General features: G+C 43.6%; 1 protein-coding gene across 1 annotated transcript in view; it reads right to left on the bottom strand.

Moving 5' to 3' along the window:
* Peak1 (pseudopodium enriched atypical kinase 1) overlaps positions 1-24,756 on the bottom strand; it is a 194,863-nt gene that overhangs the window by 90,481 nt on the left and 79,626 nt on the right. The window contains exon 3 of the mRNA XM_048369079.1: positions 12,530-12,693. The gene's annotated coding sequence lies outside the window, so the exon portion shown is untranslated. The remainder of the gene's footprint in view (positions 1-12,529; positions 12,694-24,756) is intronic.

The raw sequence follows: 24,756 nt of genomic DNA, 5'->3' as shown, positions 1-24,756 counted from the left end.
AGAATGAGCAATGTTCCCTTTTTTTGTACCAGTACTAGGACTTGAACTCAGGAACTTGAATTCTTACTTGGCTTTTTCACTCAGGCCTGGTGCTCTACTGCTTGAGGCACAGCTCCATTGCTGACTTTTTGCTGGTTAATCTCAGCCTCCTGAGAGGATCACAGGTGTGAGCTGCTAGCGCCCAGCTATGAGCAGAGTTTTCATCCCGGAGAAAATCAAATGCTGGCAAGCAATTAACAAAGTCTTATTCAGTGCTGGTAGAAACCCCAAAACTTTGCATAGCCCCAATGGAAGACCATTTGAAAATTTCTTAACACAACAAGAAAACAACCCTATTATGCTATGCTATGCTATGCTATGCTATAGCAATCCTAGATCCTTTTTTTAATCTATTCAGAAGAGATGAAAACTAACAGCACACAAAAACCTAGCTGTGGCTATTTATAGCGGCTTCATTCATAACTGCTAAAACACAGAAGCAACCACAGTCTCTCAGCAGGTGAATGGCTAAGCCACAATACAGCTAGACAATGGAGGATTTTCCAGCACTAGAAAGAAAGGGGCTATCCATCAGAAAAGGCGTGAGGAGGCCTGGCCTTCGTAAAGCTCACTGGTAGAGGCCGGAGAAAGAGCATGTGCAAGGCCCTGGGGTTGATCCCTAGCACCGCACCAGAATAGAAACAATGCAAGAACAAAAAGAGCTGAGGGAAATCACATGAGCAGTTCACTAAGTGAAGGAAGCAATTCTGGAAAAACTACATAGCACCTGATTCCAATTGTAAGACATTCTGCAGATGGGAAAACTACAATGGTGGTAAAAAGGTGAGTTGCTGCTAGGGCTTGGTGCACCGGGATGCAAGGGTAGGGAAAAGGGCAGCGGAGTCCTGCATGGAGTGCCGGGATGGTGGACACAGGTCACAGTCCGGGTGTCCAGACCACAACGCCCGGCACCATCAGCCACTGCGGCAAGTGCCAGCTGGAACAAGCACGGTGGCGCATGCTGACCACACGGGAGTCTGTGCAGGCCCAGGGACGGGGCAGCCCGGGGGAGCTCTGTGCCTTCTTTTTAATTTTACTTATACTTAAAACTACTCTTAAAAATTTTTACATGGAAAATTAAAAACCAACCACCAACCAAACACGAAGTATTCCCCCCAAAGCGAAATCTCTGAGACTGGACGGTCACACTGGCAAACCCTACCCAGCACTTACAGGAGAAATCCCACCAGCCCTCGGCAATCTAGAAAGGAATGCTCACGCGCATATTACGAGATCTACTTTACCCTGATGCCCAAACCAGGCAAAACAGAAGTTAAAAAAAAAAAAAAAAAAAAAAAAAACAAGACAAGCAATCAAAACTAGAGACCATGATCCTTCAAACAGAAACACAAAAACTCTTCTTGAGATGTTCCAGTAACATCTAAAAACAATAACGCGGTCCTCATCAAGCGAGCCCCATCTCATGATTATAAATTCAATATTAAACAGTCTATGTAACCTACTGCATTCTCAGCTTAGGGAGGAAAAGCTGTATGATGCCAATTGCTACAGGAAATTTGACAAAATCCACTGCCATAAAGCATTCAGCAAAGTGAGACTAGAAAGGAATTTCTTCTACATGATTCAAGAGCATGTGCAAAACACAAAACCAAACAACAAAATCCGGCAGCTAGCACCCTATTCAACAATGAAATGCTGGCTGTACCGTCCTAAGAGGAGGCGGGACAGGATGCTGGCTCGCTCAGCATTCCTAGCCTGCTGGTCCTGAAAATCCTATGTGGTGCACAACGTTATGAAAAAGAAGTAAGACATGGATTAGAATGAAATGGTGCCATTCCCATATGACATTTTTATGCACACAGAGAATCCCAAAGGATCTACAACTCTCTCTCTCTCTCTCTCTCTCTTTCTCTCTCTCTCTCTCTCTCAGAATTATCTGGTCCTTGAAGATTTTTAGGACACAAGGTTAAGTTACCATATAAAAACCAACTGCAGGACCAAGTGTAGTAGCACCTGCCTGTAACCCAGCTACTCAGGAGGCTAATACAAGATTTTCCAGGGAGCCAGGGGGCCTTATCTCAAAAAACAAGACAAGCAAAGTAATGAATACCCATAATCTCAACCTCTTGGGGAACAGAGGTGGGAGGATTGTGGTCTGAGGATGGCTGAGCAAAGCGTCAAACCCTACCTGAAAAATAAACTGGAGCAAAAAGGAGCTCAGTGCCAGTGGCTCATGCCTAGACTCCCAGCCACTCAGGAGGCTGAGACCTGAAGATCACAGCTGGAAGATAGCACAGGCAGGAAAAAAACCTGTGAGATTAATTAACCACCAAAAAGCCAGAAGTGGTGCTGTGGCTCAAGTGGTAAAGCGTCAGCCTTGTGTGGAAAAAGATAAAGGTCAGCACCCAGGTCCTGAGTTCATGCCCCAGGATCAGCACATGTATACATGGACACATGGACGGACACACACACACACACACACACACACACACACACACACACACACAGTAAAAAGGGCTGGCAGCATGGATTACAGTGGTAGAGCACTTTCCTATAAATCCCATTACCAAAAAATAAAAAAAAAAGTGCATTACTGTATACATGCAATATGTTAACAGAAAGCATAAAAGAAATGTCTTTCACATCAGCTTCAAAACGGAAATCCTTGGATATAAATCTAAGAAAACGGGCACAAGAGCCATATGCCAATTAGTCTCCTAAGCCGAGAACAAGCGGCACCTGTCTATAATCCTGACGGTTGGAAAGTAGAGGCAGGAGGATCACAAGTTCAAAGCTAGGCTGGACAACACAGTGAGATTCCTTTCCTCCCACCCTGGAGCATTCCCAAGAAGATACTCCTAAAAAGTAACGAAGTCAATGACCTCAACAGAGGTGTGCTCCGTTCATTGACGAGAAGGTCCAACAGAACGGAGAGATCAGTTCTCCTGATCTATAGATGTAATACAATTCTAATAAAACTCCTACTTTTTCCCTTTGAACAATGCCACAAATCTTTTCCTTTTCCAGTACATATCCTTCTACAGATTAATTTTTAAATAGTTCAACACTTTTATTTCATATTACCCTAATATTATTTACCCATTCACTTGATGTTTCCTGTATTTGTTATAAACTGGATTTATTAGGTAAAGTCTTCTAATTTAACCTTTGCACATCTTTACTTCATTAGGGTAAACTTTCAGAAATACGATTTCTGGTTTAAAGAGGATATATACTGGATTTTTTGATACACATGGTCAAATATGCATTGTCAAATGTGCATGTTGTCAAACATATAGAAAACCTTTTATCTTTAACTTCTGATTTAAAACATACTTCCTCTGAAACACTTTCTCTCGTTAGCCCTTTCCCACTGCTCAGTCTGTACAGCTATTTGGTCTCATTACATTATTGCAACATTTATTGGACTATAAGCAATTACTGCCTTAATAAGATATTGTGCCTCTAGGCTATCTGCTGGCTAAGTGCACGTCTTCCAGGAAATCTAAAAGAGAAAATTCAGAGTGATAAACTCATGGTGTGTGTCAGGGCTGAGAGCACAGGCAGCAAAGGATGAGGTAATGGGAATGGAGTTAAGTGGTATTACCCAGTCGGCCATGAAAGGAGGCTATTCTAATTGCTCTTACATTTTTCTATTGTTCTATTTAGTGTGCCCATTAAGGCAGTGGCTACAGGTAGGGTATACTTTTGGTGGTTGTTGTATTAGCTCTGTAATTTTCAGAAAAACGTTCTCTTAATGTTCTTGTCAAATTCTGCAAAACAAACTAGTGCAGGTAATTCATGCCTGTCATCCTAGCTACTCAGGAGACTGAGATCTAAGCATCACAGTTCAAAGCCAGTTTAGGCAAGAAAGTCTGTGAGATTCTTATTTCCAATTAACCTGCAGAAAGCCACAAGTGGATCTGTGGCTCAAGTGGTAAAGCACCAGCCTTGAGCAAAAGACCTCAGGGACAGCGTCCAGAAGTTCAAGCCATCCTATTGGCACACACACACACACACACACACACACCTGCAAATCTTCAAAACTCATGTATACTCTCTCAGATTCTTATCATGGCTCATTTATAAAGCATGAAATTGAAGATAACTTGTCGTCTGATAGAAAAAAATCTAATAACCATTTAAAATGACTGTTGTGTTTTATTCCCCTTGAGACATGAACTACACACCGAATAAGAATAAACTATCAAAGCATTCATTTTCTGCCAGTGATACCAATTAGGTCCAGCACTGACTACACTTCAATGATGAAAAATTACTAAGCTCTGTTAATTGTGAAAGACACAGGAAAGCCCAGCCATGGGCACCGTAAATGTGCTGCCATTTGCTTTTAGGAATTATTTGCTGAGAATCATTCTCCTAATTTCATTTTTGTGCCCCAAGTATGATTTTAAAAGATGGCAGCCCATGCATTGCTAGATCCCTGCAAACATTAAGCAAATATATTAGAGCAGGGGCATATTTTACATAACCATATGTGTCAGACTAAATTTAGGCTAAGACAGAGAATAAATGCAACTCATATCTGATTTATATTTAACAAATATAGAGAGATAAGCGCCTGTTTGGAAGGCCTACACACTGTTCCCATGGCAACTCCATAAACACTTTCTTCATAAACACACAGTCATCTTCATTCTTTACATCCCATTATTTCTTTCTCTCCATGCTCAAGGCTGGGGGAGCCTAATTTATTCCCTAGGGGGGGAATCAATCAATGATTTTCTTAATCAGTGGCATTTGCAGAGTGGGTGGCATAGTTCTTTTTATGGAAAAGCAATCTCCACCAACGCTCTTGCTATGTGACAGAAGGCTGGGAGAAAAGAGTGACTGGGTTTCAGAGATGTGTGAGTCTAGTTGCAAAAGCCAGTTCTTCAAAGGAAGCCTACAGAAGGTTGGCTAAGCAATGGCATGTACTTCCTGATTATCTTTTCCCCAGGCCAGGAGTGTGACAGAGACCCCCTGCATCGGGAGATATTCTTGATCAATTCCTAGAGTTTTGCTGGTCTGAAAAAATTCCTCTGCTGATTTCCTTGAGTGATAGAGATTGTACAGAACAGACAGCAACCAGAGGCAAACAACAACAACGAACAAAACAACAACAGAAAAACCTACCTGAGCCCAGTGCTGGTGGCTCACACCTGTAATCCTAGCTATTCAGGAGTCTGAGATCTGAGGATCGAGGTTTAAAGCCAGCCAGACTCTTATTTCCAATTAATCAGCCAAAAGCTGGACGCGGAGGTGTGGCTCAAGTGGTGGAGCACAAGCCTTGTGCAAAAAAACTAAGAGTCAGGGTGCAGGCCACAAACAAACAAAACAACAAATAACAAAAACCTATTTGCATCACATAATAGCAATAAGGAAAGCAATCAGGTTCCTTTACTTGGTCTGTTCTTTGGGTCTGAGGTAATTATCACAGATGCAAGTGGCAGCAGATGGGAGATTCCATATTGGATCCTAGCTGGCAGATGAAGAATGTCTTGAAGTCCTCTAAGGGAGAGTGGATCAACCAATAGGCTTCCGTGCTCAGAGTACTCCAGCTCCTCCCTCCCCCGCTGCCCTCAGCGCAGAGTTCACGGGGGCCAGGGAAGGAGGCACCCGTGAGGACTACACCTGCCGCTCTGCCTCCTGTCTTCACTCGCACCACTGAGGTAGGCCTGGGCACTGTCCTTGCTGTTGACCCCTGAGTGCGCCTCCCACTGAACACGGTGCCCTGCGAAGGGTGGAGACCTAACCAGCTAATGCGATACACCAATCTTGACTCACTGCGTATCCATTTCCTTCTCACAGGCTTAACCACTGTGCAATGTTTCCTCGACCGTTTGGAAGTGCCCATTCCCACTGCTCTCTTCACCCTGTCTCTGCAGAGTGGATCTCTCTCCTCATCTACTTTTTATGCGAGCGGGTACCAGGGCTTGACCTCTGGGACGGGCGGGGTCCCTGAACTATTCTGCTCGAGCCTGGCACTAGACCGCTAGAGGGATAGCTCCCGTTCTGGCTTTTGAGTGGTTAACTGGAGACACAAGTCTCAGACTTTCCTGCCCAGGCAGGCTCTGAACGGCAGCCCTCCGGTCTCAGCTTCCCGAGTGGCTCGGACGGCCGGGGTGAGCCGCTGGCACCTGGCGAGCTCCTTTTGTTTTTCTTTTTCCTATAATAAGAACATGAATTTCCTTCCCAGGAGCAGACGTAGGGAGCTAGCTGCACCATGCTGCACGTCAGTCCCCGTGTTCAGGGACGGTCCGGCTGACTGACACGGACCCCGTTACTTGTGCATTACATTCGGCACCGTCAACTGCAGGCCACTGACGTGTTCTCCTCGACGCCTCCACTCACCCCGCCCACCGCGGGCGACAGCCCCCGGGGGCCCCTTCCTCCACCCCCCCTTCCTCCACCCCCCCCTTCCTCCACCCCCCTTCCTCCACCGCTCCTCACGGCGGGCCAGACCCAAGGAGACCAAACAAGGCGCTCGCGCTCGCGCCCCGCGTCCTCACACTCACGCCCCGCGTCCTCACACTCACACCCCGTGTCCTCACACTCACACCCCGCGTCCTCACACTCACGCCCCGCGTCCTCACACTCACGCCCCGCGTCCTCACACTCACGCCCCGCGTCCTCACACTCACGCTCCGCGTCCTCACACTCACGCCCCGCGTCCTCACTCACGCTCCGCGTCCTCACACTCACTCCCCGTCCTCACACTCACACTCCGCGTCCTCGCCGTGGGCCTCTCACACTCACACTCGCACTCCGCGTCCTCTCCGCGGGCCTCACACTCACACTCCGCGTCCTCGCCGTGGGCCTCTCACACTCACACTCGCACTCCGCGTCCTCTCCGCGGGCCTCACACTCACACTCCGCGTCCTCGCTGTGGGCCTCTCACACTCACACTCGCACTCCGCGTCCTCTCCGCGGGCCTCACACTCACACTCCGCGTCCTCGCTGTGGGCCTCTCACACTCACACTCGCACTCCGCGTCCTCTCCGCGGGCCTCACACTCACACTCGCACTCCGCGTCCTCGCCGAGGGCCTCTCACGGTGGGGTGTGGCTCCGCCCCCGCGGCCCCGCCCCCCGCGGCCCCGCCCCCCGCGGCCCCGCCCCCCGCGGCCCCGCCAGGCCAGGCGTGAGCGCGTGCCAGGCGAGGGCCTGGGCTGTGTAGCAGGGAGCAGGTCTGCGGCACGCACCTCAGCCCTGGAGGAGTCTCACAAGCAAACGTCGGGACCGCCGCAGGCCCGGCGGCCCCCAGCCCGCTCTGGAAGGCGGCGGAGCAGCCGGAGGCTGGCCAGGGACGGGTCTCGGGTCACCGGGGCAGGCTCCCCCGAAGGCAGACCCCAGCTCCTCCTCCTCGGCGGCTGAGCAGCGCGCTCCGCCACAGCTCCCGGAAGGAGGCGCTGCCGGCCCCAAGCCCCGCGCTCCGCACCCTCCCCAGCCGGGGGCCAAGCCACCCTCCCTGCCTCTCAGGAGGATGGTCTCGCGGTTTGTTACACCGACACAGGGCTGTGCCTCGAGAGCCTACCGACAGTTACCGCCAAGCCTGTAAGACTTTCTCCTTGCTTTTCTTCACAAACGTCTATGTTTTCCATTTCATTCTCTGGTGAGGTAATTTCGTATCAAGTAGAGGACTTACTGAGGTTCTGGCTGGTTTTGACCTGTGAGGATCCAGTCACCCCCCAGCATCATCCGGGGGATTAATTAATTGCCTTTATACCAACCAGCGGGGGCTGTGACGTGGTCTGGAACATTCCCCCAAGTCTCATGCGTTGGGTGCTCGGGTCCTAGGAAAGCAGGGTTGGGGACGGGTCCGTGTAGAGGTGATGGGTTTGACAGTGCCACCTCATAAATGGAGTCAGGGGCCTGGGGCACTGGCCCCGAGGGCAGCTCCTGCCCACCCCTGCGGGCATCCTCGCTGCCAAGGCCTGAGAGGCTCCCCTGTGCCATGGCCTTCGCCACGGGCCCCAGGTACCCGAGCTGCTGAAACCACGAGCCAACGCAAGGCTTTTCCTCCTCGTTTTCCCACAGCAGTGAACGGCAGAGCTGGTTAGACTTGTGTGCAGCTAGCTCTGGGTTAGTTACTCGAACCTACTGATAAGATACATTTCCATTCCACCGTCCATATCTGCCTGGACTACTGTGATTCTATCATGCCGAGCACACAGTAAAGTAGTCCTGTGCTTTCACTATTATTTTAGGTATTCTAAATCTCCTGCCTTTATCTATAAATTTTTAGAATACTCTCTCTCATTCTCTCTCTTATTCTCTGTCTCTCTCCTGTAACTTTAGGAACTAGGGAAGAATTTATAGCTTTGCTATGTTGAATTCTGATGGTAGGTTCCACTGCACTTAGCTTTTTACCATTAATAGAACAAGAAGCACCTATTTGAAGAAACAATATATAAAGTGAACAGGAAATCTGCACCATTAAGATTAACTGGTCTCTGAATTCATTACCATTTGAGCTTCTAAAGGCAGAATCACCCTGTGAGATTTCAAACCACTGAAGAAAGGCACATAAAACATCAGAAGACAGAGTTGTATAAAGCTCAGTTTGGATTTTTCCCACTTATATCTTTTTTCCTTTTTCTATTCTTTCTTTATCACAGATAAAATGTAGGGATTGCCATTATAACTTTCAATGACCTTTACGTGGTTTTATGTTTTGATTTTGGGGCTTGACATCAGGGCCTGGTACTGCCCCATAGCTTTTTCATTGGAGGCTAGCACTCTATCACTTGAGGTGCAGGTTTTTGGTGGTTAATTGGAGATAAGAGCCTCATGGGTTTTCCCGCCTCTTCTGGCTTTGAACTGTGATCCTCAAGTCTCAGCCCCCTGAGTTAGCTAGGATTACAGGCATTAGTTACAGGCAACCAGATAAATTTTCTTTTCAAAAAGCCAAGTTAAAGTTTTCTGACTATTTTCTTTTATATTATAGAACATGTTAAGACTACAAAACAAAGGAGCTGGGATGTAGCTCAGTGGCAACGTGCTTGCCTAGCAAGTGCAATGTCCTGGGTTCGATCCCCAGTACCAAAAAAGAAAAGACAAAAAGAAAAAAAAAAAAAAACAAGCTGGATGCCAGTAGCTCACGCTCATGCCTAGCTACTCCAGGAGACTGAGATCTGAGGATCGAGGTTCAAAGCCAACCTGGGCAGAAAAATCCATGAGACTCTTGACTCCGATGAACTACCAGAAAACTGCAAGTAGAAGTGTGGCTCAAGTGGTAGAGTGCTAGCCTTGAGCAAAACAGCTCAGGGACAGCACCCAGGCCCTGAGTTTAAACCCCATGACCAACAAAAATAAACAAATAAAAACAATACAGACTTTTCTCCATCAAGATCATTCCCTAGGGTACTGTGAAGAAAGGACCACTGGGCCTTGTGCATTTAAGATTATGGACAGGTTTCTACCTAATGGTCCATCGTGGTGGTCATGTCTCACCCCCAAGGGCCGTAGTTCACACCTGACAAGGTGAACTTAGAACTAGGTGTTTGACTTAACCTTCTCAGGAGGCAGCTAGAATGCCATTCTTCACATTTTAGCTTCATGGGGCCCTGATTGTTTGTACAACTGAAAAATCTAAGTTTCCAGCTCTGCAATTTAGAAATTATATGTACTGCACAACTAAAAATCTGATTCAAAGGACATACAGATTTCAATTTTGGAGGCACTAGGCTTCTATGATGATGGTCTTCTGCAGTGCTACGCGCCTCACGGACCTGAGGACTGACCGAGCTCCGCTGGAAGGGAAGTGACGGAGTTCTTCTGTTTAATTTTGTAAGGAGATGGGATTTGACTGTGCCGCAATGACACCTGAATGCTAAAAACAAGCCAAGTCGATTAGAAAGTGGAAATGAAAATACCAGAAATTCCCTGTGACACTGTCTGTAGACTTCAATGATCCTAGCCACAGGAACCCCAAATCCCTGGGCAGTGGATTGAGATGGGATGAGGAACTCTGTAACACACCATACACAGATGGCGTAAATATCTGACAATATTGTTTCTAGGTCTGTAATGAACAGATTATATAAGGATTATGGAAGCAGAAATAATTAAACTTAGGGCCTAGATGGAGAAGATGAGGAATTCTGGAGGCTTCCTATGTATTATTATACCCAAGAAAGCGAACATTCGGCAATTTAATTTCTGCTGTATTGCAAAGAACCTTTTGTGAATTTAAACTGTTTTATTGGTTGAGGGTTGATGTAGCTATATAACTACCAGCGACCAGTCACAGAAGAGCACTAGTTAATTGTAAGTTAAAGTTTAACCTACAACTGGAAATTTGTTCATACAATCACTGTTGGGCTGGGAACATGGCCTAGTGGCAAGAGTGCTTGCCTCGTATACATGAAGCCCTGGGTTTGATTCCCCAGCACCACGTATATAGAAAAAAAAAAGAGAGACAAAATAGGAACAATCAAAAAAATTAAATAAAATCACTGTTAATGTTATTGTGTTTTTCATTTTTTACTTTAGTGAAGAAAGATTATAATAAAACATTTTAAAAATCACTGTTAAGCTATTTTACCAAGCTCATGTTAGTACATCAAAGAGGAGTTAAAAATGCAGGGCATGGTGGCTCCTTGGTACTTAGGAGGTGGAGGATCAAGGGGTCAAAGTTTGGGGCTAGCCTGGGTATAACAATTCATACAACTCCATCTCAACTAATGGCCGGGTGTGGTGGTGCTTGCCTGCTTCTCAGCCATGGGAAAAGCAGCACAGAGAGCATAGTGTCCTGCACCTGCCTCTGCGGTGGCATGCGTACACCCCTACCCGGGCAGACGCGAGGGTGTATTTTTGTTGTTGTTGTTTTGGTTTGGTTTTGGCCAGTCCTGGGGCTTGGACTCAGGGCCTGAGCACCGTCCCTGGCTTCTATTTGCTCAAGGCTAGCACTCTGCCACTTGAGCCACAGCGCCACGTCTGGCCATTTTCTGTCTATGTGGTGCTGGGGAATCGAACCCAGGGCCTCATGTGTATGAGGCAGGCACTCTTGCCACTAGGCCATATCCCCAGCCCGAGGGCATATTTTAAGAACAGCGGAGCTAGAGGCATGGCACAGGGGGTAGAGCGCCTGCCTTGCAATGCTCGGAGTTCAACCCCCAGACAGACAAAAAAATAATAATAATCAAGTATTGTATTCCTCAGATCTTTACGACCACAACATGATACTATACGTGATGGATGCTTCGCATTCCACGTGTTTCACAAGGGACTAGTTTTAGCTTAGAACCGTTTATTTCTAATACGTAAGTGAAATTATCTGTCAAAAATCAAATCAAGGACATCTAATAAACAGGTGATAGTTGTTTACTATGATACCATAAAGTTGTAAATATTTTGTTCTTTATTAAACATTCATTGAGATAATTTTGGCCTAAGATTATGAAGATTGGTGATTTCAAATCTTTATATAATAGCTTTGTACTATACTTGAAATCTAACAGTCTTTCTAATTTCACAAGAAGGAAATTTTTGTGCCCTACCTCTTAGGCTGCACTTCCAGCCTAGCTTTTTGCCGATTATCTTAGCGAGGGAGACTCATAGACTTTCTGCTGGGGCTAGCCTTGAACTAATATCCTCAGTTTCCTAAGTAGTTAAAAGTATGAGTCACTGGTGCTCAACAGCCTCACTTGGAAGCCTTATTTTTAATATTTTTTGCCCCATTTTCTTTCTTCTCCTCTGGTATTACAGTAATAATTTTTTATAGTTTATTTTTCAAATGTATCTTTTTTGTATTTTGGATCCTATACATTTTGTAACTCTCAATTCCTGTAAGATGATATTTTTTTAAGGTAGAGAAGGGCAAAGGAGAAAATAAAGATGAAATTTTAAAAAGGATGTCAGATATGAAAGGAGAAAAGGAGACCAGATGTCAAGTAAAACTAAAAAAAAAAAAAAAAAACCAACCAAAAAAACAACATGAAATAAAACTCAAAAAACAAGACCCAAAACCATTTGATATTTGAAAAGAACGACGCGCTATTTATGTGACTTGGTTTACTTCTGTGAAATGAAACAGTATTTGGTGAGGGATGTACTTATCAATGCACTGGTGTATTACACACTCTTCCTCAATCAAGCTCAAGTGTTTCTTAAGAACTGGGGCGAGGTGGCGGGCTGGGGAGGGGCTCACGCCCGTGACCACGGCCACTCGGGAAGCTGGGATCCGGAGGACTGCGGCCTGAGGCCAGCCCGGAGGAAAAGCCAAGAAGGAAAACGCCCCAAGTGAAGGAGGAGTGCCTCAAGGGGGACAACACCAGTCTTGAGTGAGAAAGCCAAGCAAGACAAGACCCCAAGTTCAAGCCCCAGTAGGGGCATGTGAACAATCCATTCTTCTAAACAAGCATTCATGACTAAAATAAAGCCTGAAAATAGGAAGGTATAAAATTATCAGCCTTTCTACAGCTTGGCATTTGTGAGTAAACATTTAAACTTTAAAGGGAATCATTTAAACCAATTAAGAGCTCTTGATAGAAACAGTTCTTGATAAGGAGCTTGTGGTTATTTTACCGTTTAAATTTGACGCACGTCATGGATTCTGGTGGCAGCGGCAGTTTTAGCAGCTGGTGTTACATTCCTTTACAACGGCAATGTCCTTTGGGTCTTTCCAAGATAAATGACCTTTCTTCCTTGCCTCTCATTTCTTCTGGTATTTCTGAAGATAGCGATATTTACTGCAAGAGAGAAAAATAAATAAAACAGCTAAACTGGAGAGTAAATTAGTTTCAACCATATTGGACACCTTTCTTTCCTTTTGGATATGACCAATTTTACCCACGGTAGCAATCATAATTCATTAAGAAGTAACTTCCCAGAAGTGGAGCGGTGGCTCAAGTGTTAGAGCACTAGCTTTGAGCAGAAGAACACAGAGTGTGTAGGCCATAAGTTCAAGCCCCAGGACCAGCACAAAAACCAATCAATCAATCAACCAATCCATAAAACAAGTAAGAGTTTAAGAAGTAATTTCCTTATGTAGGTGAAGACCAGACGGAACTTCATACTTGATAAATCCCATGTCCTATCTAAGAGCCAGGTACGAGAATCTCAAGGACACAGAGGCAAGAGATTTACTAGAACCCCACTGGGTTGTTCTTGGAGACTTACTTTGCTAGAAGTAGATGGATCGTCACTGAATGAGAAATCATTAAATGACATCAAACCTCTACAAAAATGACTCTTGCTGGGTACCAGTGGCTTCCCAAACATCACCAAAATAAATTAGAAGAAATTACAATGTCCAACATTACACATCTGATCAGTAGCAGAAAAGCTTTAGGGGAAGAAAATGCAATGTGTTCCAGTTTTCTTTTTTTTCAAATTTTATCCTTCTACTTTTTCCCAGTCTAAACCAAACTCCGCGTTGGCCCTCCCCATTACAGCCTTTCCTGTGCTCTCCTGAGTCTAGAAAATGATCCGGATGGTGATCTTATCCCGCAACTCTTCCAATTTTCTTTCTCAATCTGAATACTTATTTATTTTTCAATTTGAATATCTAAAAGGTGAACACTTGGGCTATTTGTATGACTTGTAGACAAGATATAGTGGGATCTCACAGTCTTACCAGTCTGAAAATTTCTGGACTCTTAGGAGTCTAGCCAATTCATACTTAAACCCACTTACAAAATGAAGGCTGCCATTTTGGTTTACGTTGATGATTTCTGTGATCATTCCTGCTGCTTTCCTCCTGGATTCACTAGGTCTCACTCTGTTGCCCAGTCTACCTGAAGTTCTTCAGCTCAGGCACTTGTCAGAGTGGCCGACACTGATTTAACCTTTGACACTGTCTAATCTCTCAAAATCCTACAGGGCTCCAATGTCCATGGTCTGCTTTTCTTTGCTACTTAACTTAATAGTAGGGAGTGCTTTCAAGTAAAAAATATCACTAAGCACTGAAAAAACAAAGGTCTCGTAGGAAAAAGCTTACTGTGATTTTTTTATCCACACATTGTACCTGACACCTTGGAACAAATTTTATATTTTTAAACAGTTGAGAAAAAAAATCCAAGGACACTAGGCACTCGTGGCTCACGCCTGTAATGCTAACTATCCAGGAGGCTCAGATCTGAGGCTCACAGTTTGAAGCCAGCCCAGGCAGAAAAGGCCATGAGACTCTTATCTCCAACGAACCACCACAAAAAGACAGAAGTGGAGCTGCAGCTCAGGTGGTAGGGTGCCAGCCCTGAGCAAAAAAGCTCAGGGATAGCTCCTAGGCCCTGAGTTCATGCCCTAGAACCAGCCCACACAAACACATTTTTTAAATCAAAGACTACCTGGAGCCACAAAAATTACATGAAACTTAAATTTCGTTGTCCAAAAATAAACATTTCAACCAACTCATTTGTTTCTGTATTGTCTATGGTCACTTTTGTTCCACAAAGGCTGAGATGATTCGCTGGCGTGGGACTGGATACCCACAATGTCGGACACACACAAGGGAGCCCATTACAATGAACATTTGACAATTTCTGATACAAAGTAAGTTCCACATGGCTATCCTCTAAAATTATAGGCTGTACATTTCTAAACACTAGACCAATTGGTTCATTTGTGTCCTTATGCCCACTGGTATTTATTCTTTTATGTTTTGAATAAAATGTTAATGCATTAAAATTATTATAATAGAGAGATCACTTTTATATTCTCAAGAAGTTCATTTTCCTGATTTGTATGACACATCATTTTCTTCTGGCTAGACTCTGGTTTAAAGCTTCCTCTGGGCTCTTGCAAGGAAAAAAAATAAAGAATTCTCACAGTAAACACAGGCTTGTTTCTAACAATATGAGAGGGGGCTGAATCAATGGTTAAGCACGAGGGAAGAAAAACTTTCCTGAGAGCTTCTGATTTTGCACAGGTGTTAGCTAGCACTGCAGCGCATCTAGAGTGATTCCATTTCTGACTCTGACCAAAGTGAGTAGATGGGTCCAGCATGGCCCTCCCCTGTAAACTGCCAGAGAGGGGACAGAGTACAGCAGGGAACTATTTCCAGACTCAGGCAGCCCAGGGCTGAGTTCCTCAGAAGAAGAGAAATAAACAAGGCCAGCCCTCCCATCCGCCAGGCTCTCAGCCAGGAAGCAATCTGCCACTTCAGTGGGGAGGGAGAACCCACACGGAGCCTGGCGATGGGGCTGAACCAGGAGGCCGAGGCGGCCACCGTCGAGGGAGCAGAGGTGCAGGGAGAAGGGGACGAGTTCCCGGGAGCTCAATATGTTCAGCTACCTATAAACTTGTACCTGGGAAGCGTAAGGCTGTCTCGAGAGCAAGGATGGAACTTCTTTTTTTTTTGGTACTGGGGATTGAACCCAGGGCATTGCACTTGCTAGGCAAGCACGTTGCCACTGAGCTACATCCCAGCCCAAACACCAGAGTGCTAACATGAACCATTCTCATAGCTGGCATGGGGCCAGGAATCCATCTGCTCTCTACTCGGCTTACAAAGGGACCAGGCAGAGTGGCCACTAGAGATGGGGAAAAAGCCTACGACAGACTTTCCTAGCTAGGTTTCAAACCAGCTGCCAAGCCTAGAAAGGAACTAACACAGAATTAAGGAAAATGCCTTCAGGAAAAAGTCCAATAGCCTTTAAGGGGATTCAACAAAATTAAGAATGCAAGAATGTAAATTTTACAAATATTTGTTAGTTTAAAAAAAAAAGGCTGGCTGGCATTCTAGGAAGCAGGAAAATCCATCAGTAGAGATAGACCACGAAATGACAAAAGACCAAGCAAAGGCACTAAAAGGTCTGTGTTAACTATGCTCTCATATTGAAAGACATAAATGAGAATGTTGAAGGCAGTGACACTGATCAAGATACACTGTATTCATAAGTCACTTTGTTAACGGCACCTCCTTTGTACAACTTCTTAAAGATTTTTAAAAGAATGATGAAAATAAAAGAAAAACAAATGAAAATAGGGATATGGTGAGCTATGAAATGGGATGGATTTTTTTTTCAAAAGAACCTTTACAGATAAAAATTCTAATAATGAAGATGAAATTGCATTGGCTGGACTGGTAATAACTGACATACTGAAGAAAAAGAGATAACTGTGAATTGAAAGATTAAGTAATATAATTTCTTTGAAACAAAGCTGAGACCACAGAAAAACTCTTATAAAAGTGTTAATTCATATGAGAAGTGGAATACTACTCAAGAGTACATTGTAAGTTACAAAGGCATAGTAGAATCACAGAGAAAGAAGTAAAACAAGTACAAGAACAAAGAATAAGCCGGTGGGGCCAAGAGTAACCAATAGCACAAATGGACCAAAAGAGGAGATAAAATTAAGTCATGAAGCCTACTTCGAAAGAAAGTTAACCAAAAACAAATAAAATAGCAAGATGATTAAATTCAATAAGGGCTGGGGATATGGCCTAGTGGCAAAGAGTGCTTGCTTGGTATACATGAAGCCCTGGGTTCAATTCCCCTGCACCACATACACAGAAAATGTCAGAAGTGGCACTGTGGCTCAAGTGGCAGAGTGCTAGCCTTGAGCAAAAAGAAGCCAGGGACAGTGCTCAGGCCCTGAGTCCAAGCCCCAGGACTGGCAAAAAAAAAAAAAAAAAGGGCATATTAAAAGGTCTCAAATATATGCTAAGAATTCCAGAAGAAAAACAGGCTAAAAGTAAAAAGGCACTGGTGGCTCATGCCTGTAATCCTAGCTACTCAGGAGGCTGAGATCTGAGGTTCATAGTTCAAAGCCAGCTCAAGCAACAAAGTTTGTGAGACTCTTATTTCCAGTTAACTACCAAAAAGCCAAAAGCTCAGGTGGTAAGAGTGCTAGTCTTGAGCACAAAAGCTCAGGGACAGTGCCTAGGCCCTGAGTTCAAGCCCCAAAATCAACACCAAAAAGAAAAAAAGAAAATTGAAATCTTGAGCTGGAAGAGTAATCTTTATATCAGATAAGGTAAAGATAAAACAAAGAACATTGTCAAGAAATAATGAGCAATATTTCATAATGATCAAAGGGCTGACTCCTTGAGAGAATGGGAGAATTCTAAATGTGTCTGTCTGTAGTACAGAGGGGCCAAAACCTACAGGAGTGATGGAAGAAACATAATTACAAAGGAAGACATCAGTTTTTTCTCTCATTAACCAGAAGAACAATGCTACCAAAAACCAGGATACACAAGAATTGAGATTTATAAAACATTTCAGCCCTCAGCAACAAGATAAAAATTTTTTTTTACAATACCCATGAAGCAATCATCAAGACAATCTGCTGCAGCAGGAATAGATCTTTACAAATTGGAAGAATTAAAGCTATGCACAATGTCTTCTATCACAATGGAATTAAATTGGAAAACAATAATAGAAGGACAATGGAATGGAACCAAATATTTAGAAATCAAGCAATAATAAAAAAATCTATGTACAATATTACAAAATCACAAAGGAAATTACATAATATTTTGAACTGAATGAAAATAAAAATATCTCAAATTTTATGAAATTCTGCTTAAAAGAAGCTTTGAGAACATTGATTGTTTTCTGTGCTTTAATTGGGAGGTCAAGGGCTTAAAAGCAATTATCTAAGATTCTACCACAGGAAGCTAGGAAAAAAAAAGGAACAAATTAAAGAAAAGTAAATGCAGAGTAATAACAAAGACTAGAAATCAATAGACACCCGAAAAAATAGAGGAAAAAGAAATCAACAGAACAAAAATTAGCTCTTTCAAAGAACACTAGTAAACTGAATAAGCCCAGAGCAAGACAGACATCATTGACATTCAGGCGGAAAGGAGACACATGAAACTCGGTGACCAGGGCCACGCTGATGTTCCAGAGAGAGCTACACTCAGTGCTTTAAGTGAAAAGGTGAATGTTCTCAACTTGGTAAGGAAAAAAGGAGTCAAATGCTGAGGTTGCGAAGAACAAAATATGGATTAAACCTAGTTGTGTATGTGCCATAGTTTCAAGCCTTCACAGAGGGTCCTGGACAGCACCCCTGTGGATACGGGGGGGCACTGCCGTCTTGGGGTACATGGTAACAGTGGAATAATTCTGTATCCTGAATGCAGTGTTTGTTATATGAATCTATCTATCTGGTGAAACGCCAAAGAACTATATATTTACTTTGCACAAGTGTCAGTTTCCCAGCTTTGATATGGTTCTGTAGGAAACTGGGTCTAAGCAACATGGCCTTGTTCTCACAGCCAACCGGGTGCCTTGTTGGGTGGAGGGGGCTTTCCATCCAGCTCTAAAAAGCCTAGATGGAAGAGAGGCCATTCATTGAATTGCAGGTGTCATGGAAAATTTGAGATGTACACACACACACACACACGGAAAATTTAAGTTGACACCTGAGCTGCTTCCCTAGATGGAAAGTTCTGCTGGTACCTGACTATTCCCATAGAAGGTCTGCTTTGGTTAAGGCTTGGTCTCTACTCTAAGCATGTGTTTTTTGCCTTTAAAAGCATGGTTCAAGCTCTGTTCCAGGCAGCAGGTCTTTGAGACAGGAATCTACCCACAGATACTGGCTTTCCAGTAAAGACTCCCAGTTCGACCTCTCAAAATGTGGCTTCTCTGTTTTTTCATGACTCAGTTCCAGTATAGTATTAGTTACATAAGATGTAACTGTTACAGTAAACCCAGTGAATGACTGCTTTGTCCTAGGTTCATAACCTAGGACAATTTATAATTGAATTTATAATTATCTCAAAGTAGAAAGTTCAAAAAGTTAATTAACTGTTATTTAAGAACTTAGAATCAGGGTCCTGACAATCTCTAAAAATATATCATAGCATCTTTATTCATGATAACTAAAAACTCAAAATATGAAATCAAATGGAATAAATTACATATTATATGATTCCAACTACATAACATTCTGGAAAAAGAAAACATGAGAACAGTAAAGAAAGACCTTGCTACTGGTCAGTGAGAAGGGAAATCTCACTTGATACTGTGATGGCTGACACATTTCCCGCACTTGTCCAAATCCTTACAAATTAACAAGAAGAATGAACCCTGATGTAAATGTTAGACTTTGGGCAATGAAAGAAGCTATATATTTTTTTAAAGTATATGCTGGGTGCTTGCTTCATTTATACAACATTCTGAAATAGGCAAAGTTACACTAATGGAATACAGATCAGTAGGTACCTTAGATTGGGTATGGAGAAAAGTTTGGGCCACAAAGGGTAAACCCTGAACGGGATTTCTAGGACAAAGGGGTTATTGATCTCTTCTTTATAATAGGCTTCACATAAACCTGTGCATATAACTTATTTTAATGTCAATTTTATTATTTTCAATGTCAATTTTAACTAGAAGCAATCATAAAATGATTTCCCATCATATTTTTTTCAAATCCTATCTGCAGCTATTTATATATTTTAGTTATTTATATATTTTAGACTATAAGTAATTGTTCAAAGCATTCAGTTCAACATATCAATTTATGATCCATGTCACCCCTTCAACTTATCCTTCCCCATAATCTGCAACTATGTAAAACATGAAGAGTATTATAACCTTACTTTAAGCACTATCTAGAGCTGAAATAGCACTTCAACCTCTCACCCTTAGTTTTTCTTTGTAAAATGAAAGGGTATAATGGAGTCATTTCTGCAGCCTTTTCCTATTCTACAACCTACTCCTGTTCTAGGCTCCTATGAACCGTTTACCTCAGGACAGACAATGCCTTCTGAATCCCAGGGTAGGGCCTGTGTACTGAGAGAGTGTTTTCTTTTCTTTTTTTTTGGCCAGTCCTGGGGCTTGAACTCAGGGCCTGAGCACTGTCCCTGGCTTCTTTTTGCTCAAGGCTAGCACTCTGCCACTTGAGCCACCGCGCCACTTCTGGCCGTTTTCTGTATATGTGGTGCTGGGGAATCGAACCCAGGGCCTCATGTATATGAGGCAGGAACTCTTGCCACTAGGCCATATCCCCAGTCCCTGAGAGAGTGTTTTCATATGAATGGGATACAGGAACAGAAGCCTGGCTGACAAGCAGCTGACTCTACATCTGAAATTCTTTAACACAAGCCAAACAAGGGAAAGTACAAATAATAGGGGGGAAAAAAACCCGCCCAGTTTTTTATTTATATTTTTGTACCAGGCCTGGGGCTTGAATTTAGAGCTTGGGTGCTGTCCCTGAGCTTCTGTGCTCAAGGCTAGAGCTCTACCTCTGGAGCCCTCGCTCCACTTCGAGCTTTTTGATGGTTTATTGCAGATTAGAGTCTCAAAGACTTTGCTGCCTGGGCTGACTTTGAACTGCCATTCTCAGATCACAGCCTCCAGAGTAGCTAGGATTACAGGCGTGAACCACTGGCATTCAGCTAAGCAGTCATAAAACAAAACAAAAACCCAACAAACTCTAAGCCCTCAGCTAAATATCACAACTTTATCATGACCACTAAACCATGGCTGGCCAGTGAGAAGCTAACAACAGTCCACAAAGCTCGATGGTGTGGGCAAGTGAGGCACAATCATATTTCAATAGATACACTTCAAAGTGGTTAGGTCAAGTCTGCGGTTTTCTGGGAACTGGAGCCTGAGTTATCGCAAAATGAACATTAACAATCAAGTACTATGAAGTGTTTTTTTTTCCTTGTTTTTTTACTTTCAAACACCATAAAGCAATGGCTACAAAGCCCCTTCTACATATTTTTTAGGCCAAATGCAAAGCTGAGGATCCAGAGCTGGCTCAAGTGTCCACCCCGCGCCGTGTTCCTGCCCCGGTGTGGCGAGAGACTGAGCGTGGGCAGGAGGCTGGCCGGAGGCGCAGGGGAGGGGAGTGGACGGGGGGAGCTGGGCCGGATGGACATCCCAAAGGCCGCTTCAGAAAAATAGGCCTGAAGGGACAAAGCACACCTGGCGTCTCTAAGTCAACTCTTACAATGTTGCTTCCAATTTTTGTTCTATACCAGCTCCATTCTGCAGTTCTCTTTATTTGAACAGAATCATCTAGGAGATCCATCTTCACCTACTACTTTTAGAAAACAGTTTATCATCTTAAAAAGAAAGCATGTAGGGGCTGGGGATATGGCCTAGCGGCAAGAGTGCCTGCCTCGGATACACGAGGCCCTAGGTTCGATTCCCCAGCACCACATATACAGAAAACGGCCAGAAGCGGCGCTGTGGCTCAAGTGGCAGAGTGCTAGCCTTGAGCGGGAAGAAGCCAGGGACAGTGCTCAGGCCCTGAGTCCAAGGCCCAGGACTGGCAAAAAAAAAAAAAAAAGAAAGCATGTAACACAGAATTAAATATTTTTCCAGGCACTGGTGGCTCATACTATAATCCTAGCTGATACTCAAGAGGCTGAGATCTGAGAAATAAGGTTCAAAGCCAGCCCAGGTAGACAAATCCAAGACTCTTATTATCTTCAGTTAACCTGCAAAACACAGTAAGTGGAGTTGTGGCTACACTGGTAAAGCACTAGTCTTTAGTGAAAAGCCAAGAGCATGAGGCCGAGTTCAAGCCTTAGTACTGACACTAAATAAATAGGTAACTATTGTGTTAATGATCAAACGTCCATATTTGCAGAGAAACCACATTTATCATGTAATGTAGAAAGATCACTTCCTTTTAAAGAAAGAACAACTTGGAGACCAAAACTACAAAAATGTCACTTGTGGTCACATACTAGTTATAATTTTCTTTCCAATTAAAAAAGTGTTTTATTAACAGAAAGTTACCTATGTAAAGCAATTTGTTTTTCTGCACAAGATCAGTGGCATGGAGACAGTAATTATCTGAGCAACACCTCCACATCAAGAGAGTGCAAATACAAGAAACACTCATAGTAAAGGCAAGGAAACCATTCAATCATTTAGTGTAAAGCTTAGCCTCTCACATTACTCATTTTCTTTTAAGATATTCTTTTGAATTAGTGGTTTAAAAGTTTGCCTTTGTTCAATTACAATTTATATAAATAACTCACTATCAAGTATCTATGGTCTTCTTGAATTATTCTGGTAAAACACCCCCAAATTCTACACTATTAATAAACACAAAGATATTATGAACCCATTATGCTTATTCACAGTCCAGATATAAATAAAAACCAAGATTAAATCAACTCATGGTGCCTTACTTCTTTGTTATTAATAAAGCTATAATCATTATTACTTCCATGGTAGGGAACATTTATTTTTCTTGCTGTGATTTGTTTCATAAATCACTGAATGCTCACTTTTTTCTATGAGATTTCATCACAAGGATGTAATTAATCCTACAAAAGAAGATAATGTGGTAAGCTTTAGGTTGAGAATCACAGAGTTAAGTTGGACCAGATTCACCTAGGTGACTCTGAGCCAATTCAGTTGGGTGATATGTACAATGAAGATGATAATATTTAGTAGTCATGACTTGATGAGGTGTGCATGTAATTTATATATGTAAGACAGAATGGAAATATATGTAGTATGATACAAATAGCAAGGCCTTGGATTCTCCATCTGTTGTCTGGAAGCACATTAAAAAAAATCTGGGGGGCTGGGGATATGGCCTAGTGGCAAGAGTGCCTGCCTCATATACATGAGACCCTGGGTTCGATTCCCCAGCACCACATATACAGAAAATGGCCAGAAGTGGCGCTGTGGCTCAAGTGGCAGAGTGCTAGCCTTGAGCAAAAAGGAAGCCAGGGACAGTGCTGAGGCCCTGAGTTCAAGGCCCAGGACTGGCAAAAAAAAAAAAAAAAAATCTGATAAGCAAGGATGGAGGAGAGACAGTGACCCGTGGCTCACGCCTGTAATCCTAGCTACTCAGGAGGCTACTCTGAAGATGGAGGTTTAAAGCCAGCCCAAGCAGAAAAATCCCCCACATCTTTATCTCCAATTAAACAGTAAGAGCCAAAAGTGGAGCTGTGGCCAGGTGGTAGAGAGCCAGCTTGGATCAGAAAAACCCAAGCAAAAGTGTGGGGTCCCAAGTTCAAGCCCCACTTGCCCCAGGTCTCTCTCTCTCTCTCTCTCTCTCTCTCTCACACACACACACACACACGCGTGCGCAAAAGATGCGGGGTAAGACCAACTGGCTTTTGTGAGTTAAATGGTAAGCTCGGTCGTGCAGTGGTGTCTGACTGGTAGGAAGTGCTTGCAAATGGGAGTTTCTTCTCTAATCTTGTAAACTTCAGCAGGATGGAGATGGTTTCCCCTCCCTTCACTTTCTCAGGCGGCTTCTTGAAGTGAAGTGCATGAGTTCTGACCCTCAACCTCAGTAATGAGCAGTAGGCACCTCAAAATAAGCCTCCAGGAAACGAGGGGCATTGGGACTTGGGGAAGACAAGAAGGGCTGGGGTCTACAGCACTATCTGGGTAAGAGCCTTTGACTTCTAGCAACTTCCCAGACCTTACAAAGTTCTCTCCTTGGAATGAGAATGTTATCTAGCTTCTTATCATTCTGTCTTTTTCTTGATATTCACAGGTGCAGTGACAATACTGTAAAGGAAGGAAAAAAGGCCTGTCTTCTTTATCTTAGACCATTCCATACTTACTACTCAAGGTTCAAAATGAGATTTGATTTCCTGCTACACTAAGGCAGGAAATTGATTTAAAAAAAAAAAAAAGATTCAAGACTACAAGAAACAAGGTGAGGCTGGGGGTAAAGTGCTGGCCAAGCATGCATGAATCACTGGGTTCGATTCCTTAGCACCACATATACAGAAAAAGCCGGAAGTGGTGCTGTGGCTCAAGTGGCCGAGGGCTAGACTTAAGCAAAAAGCAGCCAGGGACAGTGCTCAGGCCCTGAGTTCAAGCCCCAGGACTGGCAAAAAACAAAACAAAACAAAACAAACAAAAGAAACATGATGAATTATGGGAAGAAACAGTACAAACATAGCTTAGTTGGCTCCAGCTGTAGGCATTTTGTCCTGTCCTGGCTTTCTTCCGGCCTCTTTTTTTTTTTGGTACCAGTACTGGGGCTTGAACTCAGGACCTGGGTGCTGTTCCTTTCACTTTTTCACTCATGGCTGAGCTCTGCCATTTGAGCCATTTTCAGGGTTTTTTTTGCTGGTTAATTAGAAGAGTCTCATGGACTTTCCTGTCCTGGGGGGCTTTGAACTGGGACCCTCAGCTCTCAGCCTCCCTGGGATGACAGGCGTGGGCCACCCCTGCCTGGTTTCCTTTCCTTTCCCACAAACAGACCTCAAGCCTTCTCCTCCTAGAGGAAGAGCCTGCGAAGAGTCTTTATTAGTAAAACACATTTGGATCACTCTCTAAAACTGAGCATTGTGCTTAATTTACCATAAGGCACAATCACACTTTTACTTATTCTACTTAATGCATGTGGAGTTTTTGCTGTTGTTGTTTTGCTTGTGTTTCTGGGCCCCCTACTACTGAGCCACATCAGATCCCCGGGCTAATGGGACTTGTTTTTAAATAATAAAATAACCAAGAAGTGTTTTAGTTGGTTAATACAACAGAAAACACTATGGGTGTGGCCAAAAATATAATCATTTCCTTTAGGATAAATTTCTTACTTTCAGAGAAGAGCAATGCCTCGGTGTTAAAAGATATTTAACCACACAGATTTCATGGAGCTTTATTACGCTACAAAAATTATGCTGGAGCGCAACCTTTGGGGTAGAGGATAAGTAGGGAGTTTTACCAAATTATGAAAATTTGAAAAAACAGTGAATTGCATCCTCAGAAAAATGTGCATACGTTCATCATATTTTGTTTATGATCTTAGCCCACTTATGCACCCTGTACTTCTAAAGCCTGCTGGTGATCCCTAGACAACCTCTGTTATTGAGTTTTGAAAAAATAAAAGTGGCAGGGCACCTGTGGCTCATGCCTGTAATC

Source organism: Perognathus longimembris, chromosome 20 (assembly GCF_023159225.1).
Source record: "Perognathus longimembris pacificus isolate PPM17 chromosome 20, ASM2315922v1, whole genome shotgun sequence".
Taxonomy (NCBI): domain Eukaryota; kingdom Metazoa; phylum Chordata; class Mammalia; order Rodentia; family Heteromyidae; genus Perognathus; species Perognathus longimembris.
Note: the sequence above shows the minus strand (reverse complement) of the source record. Positions and strands in the feature narration are given on the sequence as shown.